At 27.2% G+C, this 20,226-nt stretch overlaps 1 long non-coding RNA gene across 1 annotated transcript; it reads left to right on the top strand.

The window, feature by feature from the left end:
- Nucleotides 1-2,579: 2,579 nt before the first annotated feature.
- Nucleotides 2,580-6,876, top strand: LOC136077049 (uncharacterized). Its single transcript, XR_010636789.1, has 3 exons — nt 2,580-6,170; nt 6,335-6,494; nt 6,608-6,876. It is a non-coding gene; the product is annotated as an uncharacterized LOC136077049 (long non-coding RNA).
- The last annotated feature ends 13,350 nt before the right edge of the window (nt 6,877-20,226 follow it).

Below are 20,226 nucleotides of genomic sequence, written 5' to 3'. Positions count from 1 at the left end.
CGCTAAAAAGGGCAGAAAAAGACCTTTATGAAACAAAAGATATTTGCTTATAGAATTTAAAATAAAAGTTTTATGAAACATAACACAGGTCAACAAAAAAAAAAATTTTTTCTGGTGCCAAGAAAACAATTTGTTTTTTATGTAGGATTTCTTATTTTGATTTCAAATATGCAACTCATTTTTTACCATCACGTCAAATTGTAAAGATATTTGGGTTCAAATCTTTAGAATTTAGGGAAAAGTCCCTAACGTTGTCGAAAAAAAAGTTCTTCAAAAGTATGTCAACCTGAGTCTCAAAAGAAGCGTATTTTCATAGAGATTTTAAAGATGTTATTCGTTTGTAATAAAAATAAGTATTTTTTGTATTATTGCTGAAAAACATTTTGTTGACATTTTTTTAAGAGCCTTTAGCTTTTTTAAGAGCCTTTAGCTTTAAGAGCCTTTATCATTTTTTCAAATAATTTTTTTGCCAAAAAATTTTAAGGAGAAATTTTTATGTTTTCTAAAATCTCTATACTATCTTCTAAAATACGCTTTTTTTGAGACCCAAGTTGACATACTTTTGAACAACTTTTTTTTTGACAATATTAGGGACTTTACCCCAAATATTTAAGATCTGAACACAAATATCTTTACAACTTGACGTGATGGTAAAAAATGAGTTGCATATTTGAAATCAAAATGTGAAATGCAATCCAAAAAATTATTTGTAGGCTCAGCACCAGAAAAATTTTTTTTTTTGTTGACCTTCAATTATAATTGATTGCAAAAAAGCAACAAATTTGTTAAACTATATTTACTTAACTCTGTAAATTAAGTTGAAATGCGCAATAAATTTGTTAGATTGATTTTTTCTTCAAGAATATCAAACAGCAAATAATTCAGATATAAAATTATGTCAAAATCTGTCCATAGAAAATATATTTTACATATTTTATGTCAGCAGAAAATAATTCAGACATAAAATTATGTCAAAATATGTTGACAGAAAATATGTCTGACATATTTTATGTCAGCAGAAAATAATTCAGACATAAAATTATGTCAAAATATGTCGATAGAAAATATGTCTGACATATTTTATGTCAGCAGAAAATCGTTCAGACATAAAATTATGTCAAAATATGTTGACAGAAAATATGTCTGACATATTTTATGTCAGCAGAAAATATTTCAGACATAAAATTATGTAAAAATATGTCGACAGAAAATATGTCTGACATATTTTATGTCAGCAGAAAATAATTCGGACATAAAGTTATGTCAAAATATGTCGACAGAAAATATGTCTGACATATTTTATGTCAGCAGAAAATTATTCAGACATAAAATTATGTCAAAATATGTCGACAGAAAATATGTCTGACATATTTTATGTCAGCAGAAAATAATTCGGACATAAAATTATGTCAAATTATGTCGACAGAAAATATGTCTGACATATTTTATGTCAGCAGAAAATAATTCAGACATAAAATTATGTCAAAATATGTCGACAGAAAATATGTCTGACATATTTTATGTCAGCAGAAAATATTTCAGACATAAAAATATGTCAAAATATGTCGATAGAAAATATGTCTGACATATTTTATGTCAGCAGAAAATAATTCAGACATAAAAATATGTCAAAATATGTCAATCGAAAATATGTGGGACATATTTTATGTCGGCAGAAAAAATGTCTGAAAATATGTCGACAGATCTGCCAGACATATTATGTCGTAACAACTCTGCACACAAACCTGCACCCTATATCACATTATTTTCTAAAATTTGGCCCAAATATATGGAGACGACTTAGGAAAGATTGCAAACATTTTCATAAAAATTCTAAACCGCTTAGAATTTACAGTAACTTGAAGGTTGTTTGATCTTGATTGAATAATGAGAGGAAAACTGAGGAAAATGTTTCTGGTTACAATTATTCTTTAAGGTACTTATAGTAATGCTGCAATGTTGATATTTAGTATCAATAAAGTTTAAAATCTGCTAAATCCAGAAAATTAGTTTTGCGTTTCTCAAAACAAGATAACGTAGTTTATTTTGAGATCCATAAAATGCCCTTAGTTTGATGACAATAAAAAAGGGCATTGAAAATTATAGCTTTTAAAAAAATCTGAGATAAAATCTGTGATAAAAAAAAAATTTTTATTTTCCTAAATATAAGTTGCATGTCAACTTTATTTTGACCTTACTTTTACTTGAAGAATTATCGAGGTTTGATTTGGACACAAATTTAGTGATACTTTTAACATCTGACATCAACCAATCCTAAATTTTTACCAATCAATCAAGTTTAAAATTAATTAGTTAAGTGATTTTATTACTTATTTATTTCTATATTACACTTATTTCAAATTATACTCATTTGTTATAATTATTACAATTATTTTATTTCAATATTATACTTATTTTGAATTATACTTATTTGTTATAATTATTATAATTATTTTATTGTTATAATGATTTAATTGTTATAATTATTATAACTATTTTATTTCTATATTATACTTACTCTGTATTATACTTATTTGTTATTTACAACAAAATTAAAAGGTATGAAAAAACCTTTTTGAAAAAGACATACTCAATTTAAATGATTTTTTATGAGTTTTTTATTCACATCATTTATAAATTGTAAATAAAACAAACAATTAAAAAAAAAGTAAAAAAAAGACAAATTAAACTCAGCAAACATGAAATTCCTTTCAATATTCTATGGCTATTTTCAATATTCTATGGTTAGTACTTCAACTTTGTAGATAGTGATGTAGATATAAATGTAGATATCTGGAATCCAGCGTTGGATATTCACTGGTGACCATCTAAACAACCGTGCAGGAACATTTAGACACATAAGTTTGACAAGCACGACTTTTTCTCTTAGATTAACCTTTTCAATGACTCCTATAAACCTTTTTTCTCATACGAAACATAATCATACTGATCTGGTTATAAGTTTATAGTTGTTACCTGGATGCTTCCAAAGTCATGAATTAAAGCAAATTCTTTTAATTAGTCAGCGGAATCTAACTGGGTCCCATCTGGGATTATTCTGGGTTTTTGAAGGAAAATCTCAAACGCGCGTTTTCTTTATTATTTAAAGTTTGTTTTTCGCAAACTTGCATGTTCTTTTTTTATTCAAGAGTTGCATTTTTTATCTAACATAAAAAAGTTAAGGTACTATTTATATTAAATTTGTTGTAAATGCAATAAGTTGTATTAGGCGCATGAATATTTTGTCTAAGATAATTTGTATGAACCAGTTTAAAAAAACAAATTGGAGTTTCATAATATTTTTAAGCAACAAAAAATTATTATTACACAATGATTTGATTCAAACTGCTCCACAATTGTTCTACTCTGTTTCAGTAGTTCTCTCATTACGCCACCATGATTGATAATATTCTGTTTTAATTTGTATCGTTTTTCTTCTGTAGTGCTTTTATCCATTTTTACCCAAATTTAATAAATAAAAATAAAGATCTCAATAATTTAACAATTTATATCATATGTACTTTGAAAGAAATATAGATTAAAAATATTTATTGATATTAATTAGGACATATCATGCAGTGTGCCATATCTTGCACATTACAACAAGCATTAGGCAACTAAAAACACAAAATGGCTCACAATACAGTAAATAAATTGTATACATTTAAGATGACCATAGCTGGATTAAAATAGAGGTCCAGAAAAGGAAATTTTAATTATTACCATAGTTTGTTGTTACACATTAATCACCTCAAATCACTAAAACAAAACACTAAAACAAACCATCAAAACACTATAACAAAACACTATTACTATTAAATCTCTTAAACAAAACTTTTTTATAATTGTTAAAAAATAAAAAATAAAATACAAAAAATATATATGAAAAACTGAAGCCTCAATATGACACAATTTATTATGCTTCTTCAGTTGCTTTTTTAGTTGCAATCATAAGCGCAGACAGGCTTCATGGAATCTAAAACAATGTTATTTAACGGTTAATTTTTAATGTTATAAGGCTTGGCATGAAATTATAAATATAATTTTATTATTTAAATTTTTAAGACACAATAAAAAATTCACTTACAGTTATAACCAAGTGTAGAATACTTACAATTACAACCATGATTATTCAAACATAAACAAAGAAATTTTTAATTATCTTGGGGGTAATTCCATGTCAAAAGACCCAGAAATTTATTAAAATGTTACCTTATACCTCAGATTTTACTGATTTTTACACAGTTGAGAGTACTTAGTAAAATAAAAATTCCTTGAAAATTTTAGTCACTGGCTTCAAGAAGATCCTGAATTATGACGGTTTTACTTTTAGCAGATACTGGCCAGTGTATTTGAATATATGAATTTAAACGACAAACAAATTATATAAAAATATAAAATGAAAGTTTTTTTTGCTCCAATAATTAAATTAATAATAATAATTCTCTAAAATTAATTAATAATTCTTTTGAGACCCACGTTAAGCAAATGAAGAACTTGACTAAAAATCGATCTACTAATAATAACTTCCTTTTTATAGCAATGCAAGATTGAACTTAGCAGAAGGCTAAACTTCTGCTCTAGAGACAAAAAAAGAAAAAAAGTAAGAATGATCAGCCAAAATAAAGATTGAAGAGAAAAAAAATTGTGTATGTCTTGGTGTAGATGGTTCTTCAGATTATTTTAGTAATAATTTTAGTAATCTTTAGTTTCATACAATAACACAAAAAATAATTATAAACTTTGGGATTTAACTGTAACTAAAAACTCTTTGCAGAAGTTCAATGTTTTCTCTAAGAAGTTGAATGAACAAAAGTTATAAATGGCAAGTTTAAATCAAATATCTTTTTTTCTGATGATAGGAGATCTTTATTCATAGCTTCAACTTTAACAATTTTTTAAACACTTTTTCATATATTACGGTCAATAAGTCAGAGTTTTAATGAACATTTTATTGTGCAATAATCAACATATCTTAGCTTACACCATCTTTGAAATCCATTTGGAATCAACTCTTTGGAAAAAAAACATAGTATTCATATGAGTTTAAAGTTTTAACAGTTGCCGATGGGTCATTAGTATTCATTATATAAACGTTTATTTAAATTTATCTGATAGACGAAGGTTATACAATATTTGTATAGATGATATTATTTTTAAAAGTTGTAGTATTATTAGAATTCAGAATTAAAATGTGTAAAAAAATATTATTTACAAACATTGGACAAGGTTCGTACTCTATCTGGAAAACCTGAAAAATTAAAATTTTTGTCTAAAGTCATTGAAAACCTGGAAAAGTCAGGGAATTTTTTTTTCCCTTTAGATAGTCATGGAAAATTCAGAGAATTCTGATTAAGAAGTTACTCGTTTTACAATTAAGCTATTATGTTTTTTTTTGGTGCTACCCATTTATTATTTCTGAAACTTATGTTTTTCTAAGTGTTCATTCTTAGTCCTTTTTAATAATAAGATACATATTAATATGTATAATATGATCCATACTAATATCCAGATTAACTAATAGCTAAGTTTTATAAGTTTTGTCATTCAAAGCATGCACAATTTTTTCGGATTTCTATTACAGTAGATAGTAATTTTAAACATTTTGTAAAAACCATTGTTAAAAATGGTCAGGGAAACTCATCTTTTTCAAAATTTTAGAAAAAAAGTCAGGGAATTTTATATAAATATTTGGCTACGAACCTTGTTGGAGAAACATTGTTTTAATATGAATTTTTTTTTTACAGTACAATCTGTATCTCAAAAGTTAACGAAAACTGTTTTGTGTCAATGCCTGAAATTGAATGCATACTTGAAAATTCCATAATTCATAAAAATATTATGAATCCATTATATTTTTATCATTAAAAATTTGCCTGATTCTAAATGTTAAATGTAATTTGTAGTATAGTTTCTTAAGAATATTACTAACTTTATTGTTTCAAGATAAAATTGTATCCCCTAAAGATATGCAGGTATTATTGGCACGATGGGCAAGCATTGAAGTGCAATTTGGTGAACTAGAAAACACATCAAATTTAATTATATAAAAATTTGAGTAACAAAGATATGTTAAATAACGATTTGCCTAAAAGAGTGTCATGCCATTAAAAGCAGTGGAGAGTTTAAGTACTTGAGAAAAAAAAGTCAAGAAAGTACTTAAGCAAATGGTATATATTTTTTTATGATCCGTTTATGCATTTTGTATGATATCTTTGTACAATTTATATACTTTAAACAAAATACTTTTTGAAGGTTTTTTGTAAATGAGATTTTATATTAATTTAAGTGTAACCAAAAGTAACTTTTATTGCCAGGTTGTATATTTTTGCAGGTTAATTAATTGGGACAAATTAGAGTTAAAGACAAAGGAGATTGTATATGTTATTTACTAAGAATAATTCTTAAAAATGGCCTAGCTGTAAAATTAAACTATGCTGGGAGAGGACAAAAAATCGGAATAGGAAAAATATTAATTGCATATGTTGCTACTGGTAAGTGGTTTAGAAAAGTTATTTTTGCAGTTTCATTTTTGCATTACACAATTATTTTCAATTTGTTATGTTTCTTTGGTCCATAATTAAACAAAAAACTAATTTTTTTGCAGAAGCTGTGAAGTCAAATAAGCATGATTTATGCAGGCATGTGATAGAGATGATGAAAAAAAAGATGATAGTCGTGAGGACCATACATCATTAGCTAAACACGATTCAATAACAGGTTGCTAAGCCAATATCGAAACTACTCCATAAATGTTATACGGAGTTTTTTTATTTAAAACTATGTGTTAGTTTTTGGTTTATTTTTGGTGTTTGCAATATGTATATTAAGCGGAGAAATTATGTAAATTAAATAAACAAATTCTTGTATCATAAATTTTTGTTTTTCTCTATAAATTTCAATGTAGCGATTCAAATCATCTATTTGTAACAACGATCTTATATTGCATAAAACGTTAGGCCGATATACAACATTTGTTGTTGAATGTCAGTATATAGGTAGTTCATAACAAAATTTGCCAACGCTTTATGCAATATTGGCCAAATGTTACATACGATATTGGGCCAATGTTGTATACAACGTTACGCAAATGTTGCATACAACGTGAGGCCAATGTTGTATACAACATTGGCCGAACGTTGTATGCGTTATATGGCGTTGGGCCAATGCACCACTATGCGTTGACCCAACGTTTTTCCAATGTATGCTTGATGACTGGGTTGTTAAGACAAAAGATTTTGATTAAAATTTGGGAGCAAATATTGTTGGAACTATTTTTACGTTAAGAAATAAATTATTTACAATAAAAATTTAAAGAGTTTACTGATTTTGATTAAAAATCCCACTTTTATAACTATATGTTTAATTTAGCTGTGTAACACATGTAATACAAATAATAATTATTTTGATAAAAACAAACAAATAGACCTAAAAAAATTGTTTGACTTTTTTGACTCAAATTATTTTATTTTGAAGTTAAAAGCTTTGCTTGAATATTAAACATTCCTTTCCAAAATCTTCAAATTTCTTACAACAGTTATGAAAATGTTTTTCGAATGTGCTTCCCAACTATAAGAAGCCAGTGTTTGCAAACTTTTTTAACACTTCAAAAAAGCAATTGAAATTTACTATTACAGTTAATAAAAATTCGCATGTGTCACATTAAAAAACAATAATAACCAAAGTAAACTAAATTATCAGAAAGTTTTCTTAGCCTGTTCAAAGAACTAATCAAACTAACCATTTTTTTAAATCAACTATTTTTTTGAAATATATCAAAGGTGTCTGTTTCACCTAAAATTGTAATAAAGTTGTATAAAATGTAATTCCGGATGTTTGAAAACAACAAAACTTAAAATGTGTAAAAGCTCTTGTTTGCATTCATTTGGCAACTGATCTTCACAATTTTCACATATTGGCATATCAAATTCCACATCAAGTTCACACTTATCACGATGGTGGTGAGCGGGAGGAAATACTGTAAGATCTGGTTGCTGTCTAGTAACTTTCTAGTTTAATCAATTCTTATTTTTTAATTAAAATAGTGCACAGTTATCAGATATATGCCACCTGACTCTTGCCACTATTTACCAAGTTGTTTTTCTAGTGCATCTGATTGCAAATGCCCTAACAAAACATAAAATGCACCGCAATTCAACAAATACTTTGCACAGCTTGCTAATCTTTTAGAAGTTTTTTGCAAGGTACTCGTAGTATCCATGGTTAATTTTTTCTCTCTTAATTTTGAATTTACTCATTTCAAGTTTTCAGCAAAATAAGAAACATAGTTTTCTAAAAAAATTTATTTGACAATCATTGGCTGAAGTAATAGGCTTTTTTCGAGTATCATTTAATCTAACATCTAGACCTATTGCTTTACTGTTGACTATAAGATATAACTTGACAACTATTTCAATGAAAAGTGCTGTATCTTCAGCTTCAGAAAATTTAACACGTAATCCTGCAACTTTTTTATCACAAAAAAGTTTAAAGAACTAATCCAACATTTTATTGGTCAATTGGTTTTGGTGACACAGCTTTTGTGTACTGTACTATTGTAATCCAGGTTTTATGTACACCTTATCAGCCAAGATAAAGAAGTATTTTTGAAATTCCTAAAGCTTTTTAAATATCATCTTTAAATATCCAGTATCTTCAAGTTTATTTATTTTGTTTGTCATTCGTTGTAACTCTCGTACACTTGGCAAAACAAGCTATAGAATAAAGATTCAATGCATCTGAAATATTTTCTAAAGAAAGTGGGGTATTATTTATTTTATTTAATATAGCTACTTGATGTCTAATATAACTTGCTTGCTTAGAATCTGTTTCATTATTAAAGACATAACTAACTGCATTCTCCTGTTTAAAAAAGTTTAATTTGTAAAATTTGGCTTTATCCAGGATAATAAATATCTCCAGAATCTTCTAACGTAATATGTATTGAAAACTTAGGTACTGGTCCACAATGTTTATATGGTATTAAAGATATAGTTTTTTCGTTTTCAAAAAATATATAATTTTTCTTCACTGTAATTTACCATTTATTTCAAATATTTTAAAATTGAACTAAATTGAATAGCGTTTATTTTTTTAAATTTGTCGAAAAGTTAAAGTATTTTTTTCAGAGTACATTAACCCAGTATCATATCGTTTTCTAGACCTTATCGGAATAAAAGTCACTGGTATACCTTTAAAGATTGATGGAGGATGCATTGGAACAAAACTACCACCTTTGACTTTTTTTAATTCTGCATCTTTAGGCCAGTGCTAACCACAATATCGCATATAATCTGTAAACACGAAGTTTGTATTTGGAAGTTTTTTATTCAATAACTTGCGATCCTCGAACTTTAAGGGAAATCTATACATTGTGACATAAACATCATCTTTTATTTTTTTAGATTGTAATTTAAAGAGCAACCATGAACGCAACATTAGGCATTTTACGAGTTAAACTAAGTTTAAAAAAAATTTGTTTTTTTGTAGAAAATTTTTAACAAATTAAAAATTTAATTTTTTCGAGTATTCTTTATATGATGTTATATTAACTATAACACAATTTTTTTATATTGTTTTTGTTCTTATCTTACATAAAATGGTAGCATGCAAAAAATCGTGGTCGGGACAAAATATTGTACTATCAGATAACAATACATTTTAGGTATTTTTAAGGTATAATATAACATTGCCAAAGTTTTTAAAAACATATAAACAATTTAAACAATGTTTATAGTTATCCTTAAAAAAATAAAAGAAACATCAACAGGTTTTTAATAGAAAAAACAATTTAATCATTATATTAAATTGCAATATTAAAGACATTTAAATAAACTAAACAAATCAATTAACAAAATAACAATTTTTTGTTTGCTGTGTTATTAGTCTGATAGTGGTAATATTTTTTTCATGCTAAAAAATTCATTCTTAACTTTCCAGTAATGTTAAAGTCGTATATCTTCAACCTTTTCTGCTAGCAGTAAAGTATCGCATAGCTGACTATAATACCCCATCAATGGCTCCTTTTCTGTGGGCTGTAGCAAAAAAAGTCCACTCAAAAGTAGTAAAATTAAATGTCACTTGAGAATACTTCAGGAATTTTACCATCAAGCGGTTTTTAAATTGAGAAGATGGACCATCACTCCACAACATTACTTTGTGTATAACTGAATTGGTTGCGTAAACCTTTAAAAAATATATTAAAACTGTTATGCATCCCTCAAAGATAAAAATAAAAGAAATAAAAATTGAACTGTATAAGAAAAATACCTTCAAAGATAATTTAAGGAAAACACTGACGCATGTTTTGCTATAATCATTTTTATCTGTTAAATAAGCAACCATTTTTAAAATCTTTATCATAAACAGCAACAGTGAAGATTTTTATTTGAGATTGACTCCAATAAGCACTTTGAACTTGTTCTTGATTAGAACAGCAATAATTTTGGCTAAAATCAGAGTGTATTAATAATTCATCATCCATATTATTATCTATTTGGTGGCGATAAACAGATGATTCGTGACGTTTAATTAAATGGTGAATCCGAAATTGAAGTGGCATTTTCAAAAAATCTGTATATGTTGCATACAAAGACTGTTTGATCAATCCTTGCTGTAGACAGTTTGTAACTTTGTCTTTGTACCAATTTTGGTAACTGACTTCATTGCATTCATTGTTTTGTTCTTTAGATTGTGGTAGCATTCGATTGTTAAGACAACTAGCACAGTAATGATAGTAAGAGGCAATCAGGAGTGAGAGGGCTGCAAAGAATTCATTTGTTTACCCAGTTTGTGTTGTAAGGTTTAAAATTAAGGTTTGAGGATAAAGCATTGCATATTTTAATAAAATTTTCATGTATTAGACAACAGCAGGTTTCTATAGGCGAATATATGAGTATTTGAGTTAAACAAAATGCACAAAATTTAAAAAATTTTATCTCGCTCCCAAATTTTTCTGCGTATAGGGCATAACATTCCCTTAATTTAAGCAAAAAGTAACGCTTTTGAAATTTTTCACCATCAATTTTTATAGTCTTTCATAGATAGAGATATTTCTTCGCGGTTGTAAAACTCTAGTACATGATCGAATCCACTAGAAGATAAACGGATGCGTTTTTTTATCTTTGATATATCTGGTAAAGATATGTTTATTTTTATTGCTAACTGTTTAATGACATAATTTGCTTTTTGTGGCAACTTTGGTGAAGCCAATTTAACGCGGTTCATAGCACGCGCTTCTGACGAACTTGAATGATAGACGGGCTCTTTCATTTGGCTAGAAGAAGAGCAAGGACTATCAATGATACTTTGAGCTTTTTGAAGATCTCTTTGTTTACGACATCCTAACTTAGCAAGCCCCTTTTTTTTCAATTCTTGCTCTGGCGTTGGTTGTTCTAAATAAAAAAAATTAAATTTAAGTTGTATAAAAAAAACTTTGTTATAATAGTCGCGGTCGTGACGGTGAAAAACGCCTTTTTTCTTTTTTAGTAACATACTAACTAATAATTGAGATAATAATAATATTACTTATTATCAAACTTATTTAATCACTAATGTTTATCCTGAGAATTAAAAAAAAAAATAAAAATAAAAAACGTTCAACACAATTCCACGTTAAAAAATCCATGTTTTTTATATCATAAAATATTAAAAAAATAGCTACCAAATCTTAAACATCTCTTACACATGCATAAAAATAAATGACGAAGTGAAGATATTTTTTTAGATGCCCGAATGTGTCTGTTTATTTAATTTGAAAAAATTATATTTCTAATATTTAGTTTTAATATTTTTGAATTATGGCAATCTTATATGGAATGACCCAACTATACTTTCCCGTAAAAAAAGTCGGCCTTCGCTAATTTTACGGAAAATGAGCTGTCACGACCTGTTTAAGAAGGCCTTGTTACTGATATAAAATAAAAGAAATGTAAACATACACATATATTAATGCATGCACATTTTCTATATTAATGTTTAATAAGATATATTCATTTAATGATAATAACAATGTTTTTTTTCTATTTTGAGTTTAATTTAGAATAATAAATATTTGAAGTCTGTTGTAATAAATTCTTATTGTAATAAGAGTGTTTTAGATTCTGTTTTAAATTTGTCTAAGGAGTAGTGCTCTTTATGATTATTGAAAATTTTAATAATACATTTTATTGAGGGTCGCATGTGCCAAGGTAAAATGTACCGAGTGCCTACCCCCCCCCCCCCCCGACCTTATGGGCAGTCCTGTATACAAAATAGAAAACAATTAAATGAATAAATTAAGATGTTATATGGTTAAACCATATTGTTTATTAATTATCGTTTACTATCTCGTTCTTTTTAATTGTGGAACAGAATGCGAAAAATACCACAATTATTTTGCGTCTTGCTAAATATAGAGTAATTCCACGTCAAAACAATCAATTTTTTTTTTAAATACAACCCTATGTCCTTGGATTTTTTTATATTTTTACCATAGTTAGTAAATTATTAAATAAGATAAATCCCAAAATTTCAAGGTCTAACTCCCAACGGTTCGTGAGTAAAGGTTGTTTTAATTTTGGCTACTATTATTGTTTTGGTCATTTCCCGCCATTTTTAAATTTACATTTCTCCTTATAAAACGAAGTCTATAAACATGTTAGTTCTAAAAATATGTGACTTAGTTAATTTCTAGGTGAGAAATTTGAATTTATAAATAAAAAATTCATTTTATAATTAAAAAGTACCTAAATATCAATTATAAATATTAAAATAATGGACAATGGAGTAAAATTTTTAGGTGTGCAGTAAATTTTTTAAGTTTAAAGTTTCAAATTAGATCATTGTATGTTTGAAGAACATTGTGTGAAAAAATCATATTCTACCAAATACATAGTTTAAAAATTAAATGAAAAATATTACAAAAAAAGCAAATATAGTATATTTCGCTTATCGTAGTATTCAAAATAAATAAAAATGATGCATACTTGAATTGATATATAATTTTTTATAAAATATCCATTAAAAATTATTGATTTACAAATATATACTTATTCATTTTGTTAAAACCTTTTTTTAAAAGTTCATATTTGTCTGATATTATTTTTGGTGCACTTATTAATGTTGTTACATTAGTGATTGGTATCCAACAATAATCATCCCTTTTCGGCCAGAAAAACTTTTCAGATGGACCGTGTGGATGCATAAACTTTATTTTTATATCATTATATTCTTCATCTTTTTCTTCAACTACTGCTATTCACCAAAACGAGTCATATGTACTGTGTCATGAGTCATGCGTAATATTTGTATTTCTGCATTAGCTCAAAATTTATTAAACTTAAATTTTGGTAACTTGATTTTTTAGTTATATTAATAGATTTTGGATTTATATCGCTACTAGTTTTTTTAAACATAGATATTTTCGAAACTGGTATGAAATGGTGATATCCTCGACTTCCTGGTATTGTTTTTCCCTTCTCAAATCGTTTATTTTATGTAGCTCTAACATTAACCATAGTTCTTTTTTCAATTTTAAAGAACTTTATTGTGAGCATTTTTTGAGTGAAAAATTCAAACATTGCATCGATTGTTAGTATTTGATTTTTCTTTGGACGTTCTTTGCTGTTGTTCGTTTTAATTTATCACCTATTGCATCACAAGAAGATTTGCCATGACTGGTTGCAAAATATGTCCATTCAGCATCCAATAAAAAATCTTCTGAGTGATGGCATAGATTTAGAAAATTTTTATAAGTTTTATACTGTCCTCCACATCCATCAGAAAAGTAATACAATTTGAAAATTAAAGAAGGGTTTCTTTGACATAATTACATAAAATATTTTTAAAATCAAATTACCTTTTATTTTATTTTTTATGCACTTTATAAACATTACAACAATTACCATTTTTCTTTTCAAATCTTTTTCCAAAGTAGTGAAAATGGTGATTACAAATGCTGAATAGTTCTTCACAAGCACACAACTCAGATCTCCATAAAATGTTTTGACGAGTTTCATTGTCTAGGTCATGTAGTAAAAAAATCTCTTTACTTCTAGAATATGAGGTTTTATGGCATTCTGACTTCAAAACTTTACCAATATTACGTGAAATCATTTTGATAATGAATTAAAAAATGTTATACATTAATGAATTACATTATGAAATACATTATGAATTAAAAAATGTTATATGTACTTGCAAATTTAAAAATGCACAAGTATTAATTACATTATTTATGTAGAATTAATTGCAACATTTAAATTAGATGAATATGTCTGAATTCAGAAATAAAACTTTGATAATTGGAAAAGACAAGGAAACAAGGAAATAAAAAGGAAATAAAAGAATACATTAAAAAAACTTTTATAGTTTAAGAACCACTTAGATTTAGATAGGAATTATCATTTTTTCCTAAAGTACTTTGGCGAAAATTGAAAAAAAATCAGAGAATTTAGAGTTGTATGGCCTGGTTGTTTTGACATGGAATTACTCTTAGGAAAAGAAATAAAAACTACACGTTTAATTCAGGAGCGAATCCACGATTTTTCGGTGTTTGATTTAAATAACTTCCAGGAAAGTTCTATACTCCAAACCCTTGAATGTTCATACTTATGTCATTTAAAGATGTTTTGCAAAAATTTGCGCTGCAAAGAACCTGGGAACAATAATACCCTAAAATTTAAAAATCTAAAACGTGGGGGAAATTAATTTTTTGAAATATGAATTCTAATATCCTACACTAGGTAGAAATTTCTTTAAGGTAATAAAATTTCATTGAAAAATAATGATTTGTTTAGAAATCATACCTAATTGAACAACCGCCTCGTTTTCAGGGGGTTGTAAACTCTACATGGTTATACCTTTTGAATGCCAAATAATTTTTTGACAAAATTTTGAAAATATATACAATTTTTAGTCTTATTAAAGCAAGTAATTTTTCTGTTTGGAAAAATCAGTTCCCCTCACGTTTGGGCGGATGATTTCTACTTTTTAGGATATTTTTGTTCCCAGGCTCTTTGCAGCGCAATTTTTTGCAAAACATCCTTAAATGACATAACTATGAACATTCAAAGGTTTGGAGTATAGAACTTACCTGGAAATTATTTAACTCAAACTCCAAAAAATCGTGGCCCGCCCCTGCAATTATATATACATTTTTAGTACAAAAGTAAAATATTTACAAGACTATGTATTTGGCATAAATGATTTTTTCACACAATGTTCTTCAAACATACAATGATCTAATTTGAAACTTTAAACTTAAAAAATTTACTGCACACCTAAAAATTTTACAGTGGCAGGTGTCCATTATTTTAATATTTATAATTAATATTTAGGTACTTTTTAATTATAAAATGAGTTTTTTATCTATATATTTAAATTCCTCATCTAAAGATTAACTAAGTCACTTATTTTTCGAATTCACGCGTTTAAAGACTTGGTTTTATAAGGAGAAATGTAAATTTAAAAATGGCGGAAAATGACCAAATCAATAATAGTAGCTAAAATTAAAACAACCTTTACTCACGAACCGTTGGGAGTTAGACCTTGAAATTTTGGGATTTATCTTATTTTATAATTTACTAACTATGGTAAAAATATAAAGAAAATCCAAGGACATAGGGTTGCACGGCCTGGTTGTTTTGACATGGAATTATAACGTTAGAATAATCTCTTCTTACCAATAAACTTTTTTCAAATATTTATTTTTATTTTACATAGGTAGTATTAAAATCACAATAAAAAACAAAAAGAGTTAAAATGGATGCATGCATTAAAGAAGCAAAACTTATGACGCGACCATGGTCACAGACAGTCACTCTTTTGATAAAAAAAACTCCGAGAACTACTTTATTTTAATCGATTACTTCCTCAAAGTATTAATAATATTGCAAGAAACAATCATTAGATAATATAGAAAATAGCAGATAAAATCCAGATGGGTTCCAGCTTTTTCCCAGTATGGTCTCAGCTAGAACTTAATTGTACTTGTTAACTGGAAAATCAATGGACCTGTTTATTTCAACCTATAATACAAAAACTTCGGTGATGTAAAACAATATAACTTAAATTTAATAATAGACTTTTGAGTCATAGTGTCTAATTATAAAAACAATATTCTTTCAACTCATTTCTTTAATTAATACATAATAATGTATTAATTAAAGGAATAAAAGGGGGAGGGGGAGGCATAATCAGAAATTTTATCATCTATTATAGTTTCAAGCTCAAATGTATTTGTTTTGAAGTTTTTTAAAAATGCTAAAAAAGTAAAAAATTAAACTTCTAAGGTTTTTTTAAAGTTCTGAAACAAATTCTCGTTCGGGTCGTGTTTCAAAAACATGTAGTTTTAGTAGATATATCAAGAGTTATTTTGAAAGAAAAAGCCTGAAAAAGAGCAATTTTTTATTTTTCAGCTGAAACAACATTTTCTGATATTTTATTTTTCCGTGAATAGTGAGGCAAAAGCACATAAGGTATGTGTGATCGTTAAATATTTTCTACCGACAAACTCATATTAATATTGCAACTCATTTTTTAGGGTAATAATAGGATGTAAGAAGAGTTCAAAATAATCCAGTTCTTACCCAGTTCTTACCCAGTTCTTTCAAGTTCTGTTTTTATAAGTTGCTATTTGAGCTGTATTAGATCAATTTTAGTGTATCGCTTAGTCTATCCCTTCTATTACTCTAATATTTTTCAAAATAATTAATTTTAATTTTTTTTTGAAAAAAAATTAAGTTTAATTTTTTCCAAAAAAACAAATTTATTTTTAAATTTAATTAAATTAAAAGTTCATTTATTTTTTATAAGAGAGGTGATAATGCAACAAATGTTCAGTATCACACTTTTTAGAAGAGTGCATTCCCCGCTTGGGAAAAAAACGACCTATTTATTGCTGTTGTTAAAATTCAATGATTTCAATAAAACAAAAATTGTGTAACTGTATAATTCAATTTCGATAAAATAACAAAAACATTAAATTTAAACCATTATTCAATTGTGAATAATTTTTTAAACAAAGAAGCACTAATATAATAAATTCAAAACCATCTGCGTCGTCACAGCAACGCTTGATTTGTTCAAAAAAAATTATTTATAAAGATCACTATAAATTTCAATGACAGTTTAAAAAATAAATATATATATATATATATATATATATACGATTTCTATTCTGTTATATTTTTTTAATTGTCATGATCAACGAGAACGTGCTTATTGTTTTAGGCTCTGCAACAATTTTCATTCAAATAATAGGAATTTATTTGCTTGTTAAAGTCAAAATCAAATTTAATAAAATCCAATATTTGATTCTTCTCAATATTTGTTTGGCAGAAATTCAACTTGCTGTCTGTATGACTTTGAGAATTATGTTTCAAAAGCTAAAAGTTACAACAGTTGATATATTTTTCTCAATTTACAACAATACTGGCGCGTCATTTTTATATTACTGCAGCATCTTTATTCTAACATTTAATCGTTTTTCGGAACTTTACCTTAATCTTCGATATAATTATGTTTGGAAATACCGTAGGGTAAAATTAATAATGATAGGAATGTTTCTAGCATCAGTTATTTTATCAGGGAGTCTTTTAATTTTTAGCAAAGTTCGAGATCAAAATGTTGAAGATTTTATATCTCAATACGTTTTTCCAGTTTTTGATGCATTTTTAATTATTGTGATATTTGGCACTTATGCTTATATATATTATAAACACCGTAGATTAAATTCCATAAAGTCACCTTTTGATGACAAAACAATAGCTATAAAACGACGGAAACGAATTTGTCGCGGTATTTTATTTTTAAGTTTATTTATAGCAACTTTTTTATTATTTATTGCAGTGCCAGATATAGTTTTGTGCTATTTTTACAATACGCGTCGACCAAGGATTTTACTTTCAGGATTAACAATCATTTCTTACTTCTTTGGACTTTTGGCAGATGTAGTAATATATACATTTCTTTCGCCACCAATACGCAATGAGTTGAAAAGATTACATGGCATATAGTAAAATAAAAAGGATGAATAATTGCTTAAATACATATAATTACAAACATTTTTATAAATAATTTGATCAAATTGTTTATACAAGTTTAAATACTTTCTAGAAAGTACTTTTTATACTTCAAATTTCTAATAGTTATTATTTTAACTTTTAACTATTAACTATTATTAGAGTTTTGTTTTTTCGTGTTCCCCATTATTTTATTTTTATGAAAAAAATATAATTTAGTAGAGTTACACGGAGCTAGGCGTGTTCCATAAACTCATCAATAGCTAGCCAGATTAGCAGGTGCTCCATTGCACAGAAGATGATGCGCATCTCTCCAGATTTTAATGTAAGAGTCACTAAAAGTTTTAAAAATTTTCAAAAGAATTTTTTTCAAGGCTGTTCTCTCGCTCAAAACAATATAAATCCTGAAAAAGGTTGTTGTTAAATCAAGAATTAATGAAAATTAAGTGCACATGAATGATCATAAAACCGGCACCATTATATAGCTTTCAACAAGGGTTTGTTTATATTAGGGATCGTCCGTAAATTACATCACGCAGTTTTTGATAATTTTTGACTTTTTTTTTTTGTAATTATTTTAAATGCTCCCAGAAGTGTTTACGGTCTTATCAGAGAGGATCGAAGGAGAGCATTTAACAAGAAGTTCACGCTTCCTTCCGTACCAATGTCGCTTGTTGGGCTAGAGCTGGCATCGAATCTCGGACCTATGGGTTCTGAGCCAGAACTCTAATCACTGCGCCACGGCTGCTCTAAAATATAAAATAAATTAACATCGCTATTCTAAACATAATACCAATTTTAAAAACCTTTTCTTCCGATATATGTAAAATAACATATACATAATATATAATACATAATAATTTATTATACGTGCAAAAATATTATTCTAGTAAGTAAACCGAAGGAACCAAGGGTTCTTGGTTCGCCTCTTGGTATGGATTCTACTATTTTTTTTTTTTTTTTAGTTAGTGCACAAAGATTGTTTTTTTGTTGCTGCACTCTTTTATGCACCAGCTAAAAAAGTTCTGCATTTGGACCATATAAAGTCAAAGCGCAAAACGTGCCCTGCACATAGACTGTTACAACCGTAACAGTCCGTTAACAGGATGTAACTACTCCGTTAACGGAGTGTACACGTCGACTAAGTAAGATTTAGACGTAGTCGATTTTACAATCAGCATGTTGATACATCAACTGAGGGTTTTGGTTTGGTCAGATACTCTTTTAGTTAAAAGAAACTCTAGATTTAAAACTAAAAAAATAAAAATTTTGCGTCACAAAATGGAGATTCGTCCCCTCCCTCTCGAAACAAGTCGTCACAAAATCGCCTCCCCCTCCCCCTCCTCCCAACGTGTGACGTAATTTATGGACAACCCCTTACAAATCAAATCCAAATTTTTAAAAATGGCGACAAGGCAAAAATATAAGAGCAAATTTGATTTGCTTAACATAGTGCGCAGATTGCCCAGTTAGGGAAATGATTCTGGTGATAATTCTTTTGAAGATGTTAAAGTATCTGAAAAGATTTTTGATTAAATTTTTATTGATTAACAATGTTAATAGTTATTATTTATTTATAAAGCCAATTTCATCTAACTTTGATAGCAACTTGAAACGTTAAACAAAAGTATTTTAAATAATCATTTATGAAATAAGGTACCATAAAATGGCGTTTCTGCAGTGAAACATGGGTTCACCTTCAATATTATCAAAAATCTTTTCAGTTACCTTAGAAATAATATTTCTCACAGTAATGCAGAATTGGAAAATAAAAGTTAATAAATTAAGAAAACCACCTAAAGACCTGTTGCTAACCTTAACGAAACCAACATATTTTTGCAATTCTAAACATCATGAATAAAATGAGTTATTTATCAAAAAACTTATACTATTTTAATTTTTTTTGTTGCAAAAAAGTTTTACGTTTATCCAGGCTTTTGTTTAAATCTCAAGGTTTTTTAATGAATCTCAAGGTTTAAAATAAAAAAGGGTGGAAGGTCTGAAACACACACATACACACATATAATTATAACTAGATAAAATATGTGTGTGTCTATGGCTTACTGTTTATACACATGATATATTAATTTTTAATCATAATAATATTATATATAATACAAATATGACAAACAAAATCTGACAATTTATAAAGTGGGATTACTTTGAACATTATTTCGTTATGCAAAATATTATTCGAAAAAATACAACAAAGTATGTTATCCAA

The sequence above is a fragment of the Hydra vulgaris genome, chromosome 02 (assembly GCF_038396675.1).
Source record: "Hydra vulgaris chromosome 02, alternate assembly HydraT2T_AEP".
Taxonomy (NCBI): domain Eukaryota; kingdom Metazoa; phylum Cnidaria; class Hydrozoa; order Anthoathecata; family Hydridae; genus Hydra; species Hydra vulgaris.
This window is presented reverse-complemented; position numbering and strand designations above follow the sequence as displayed.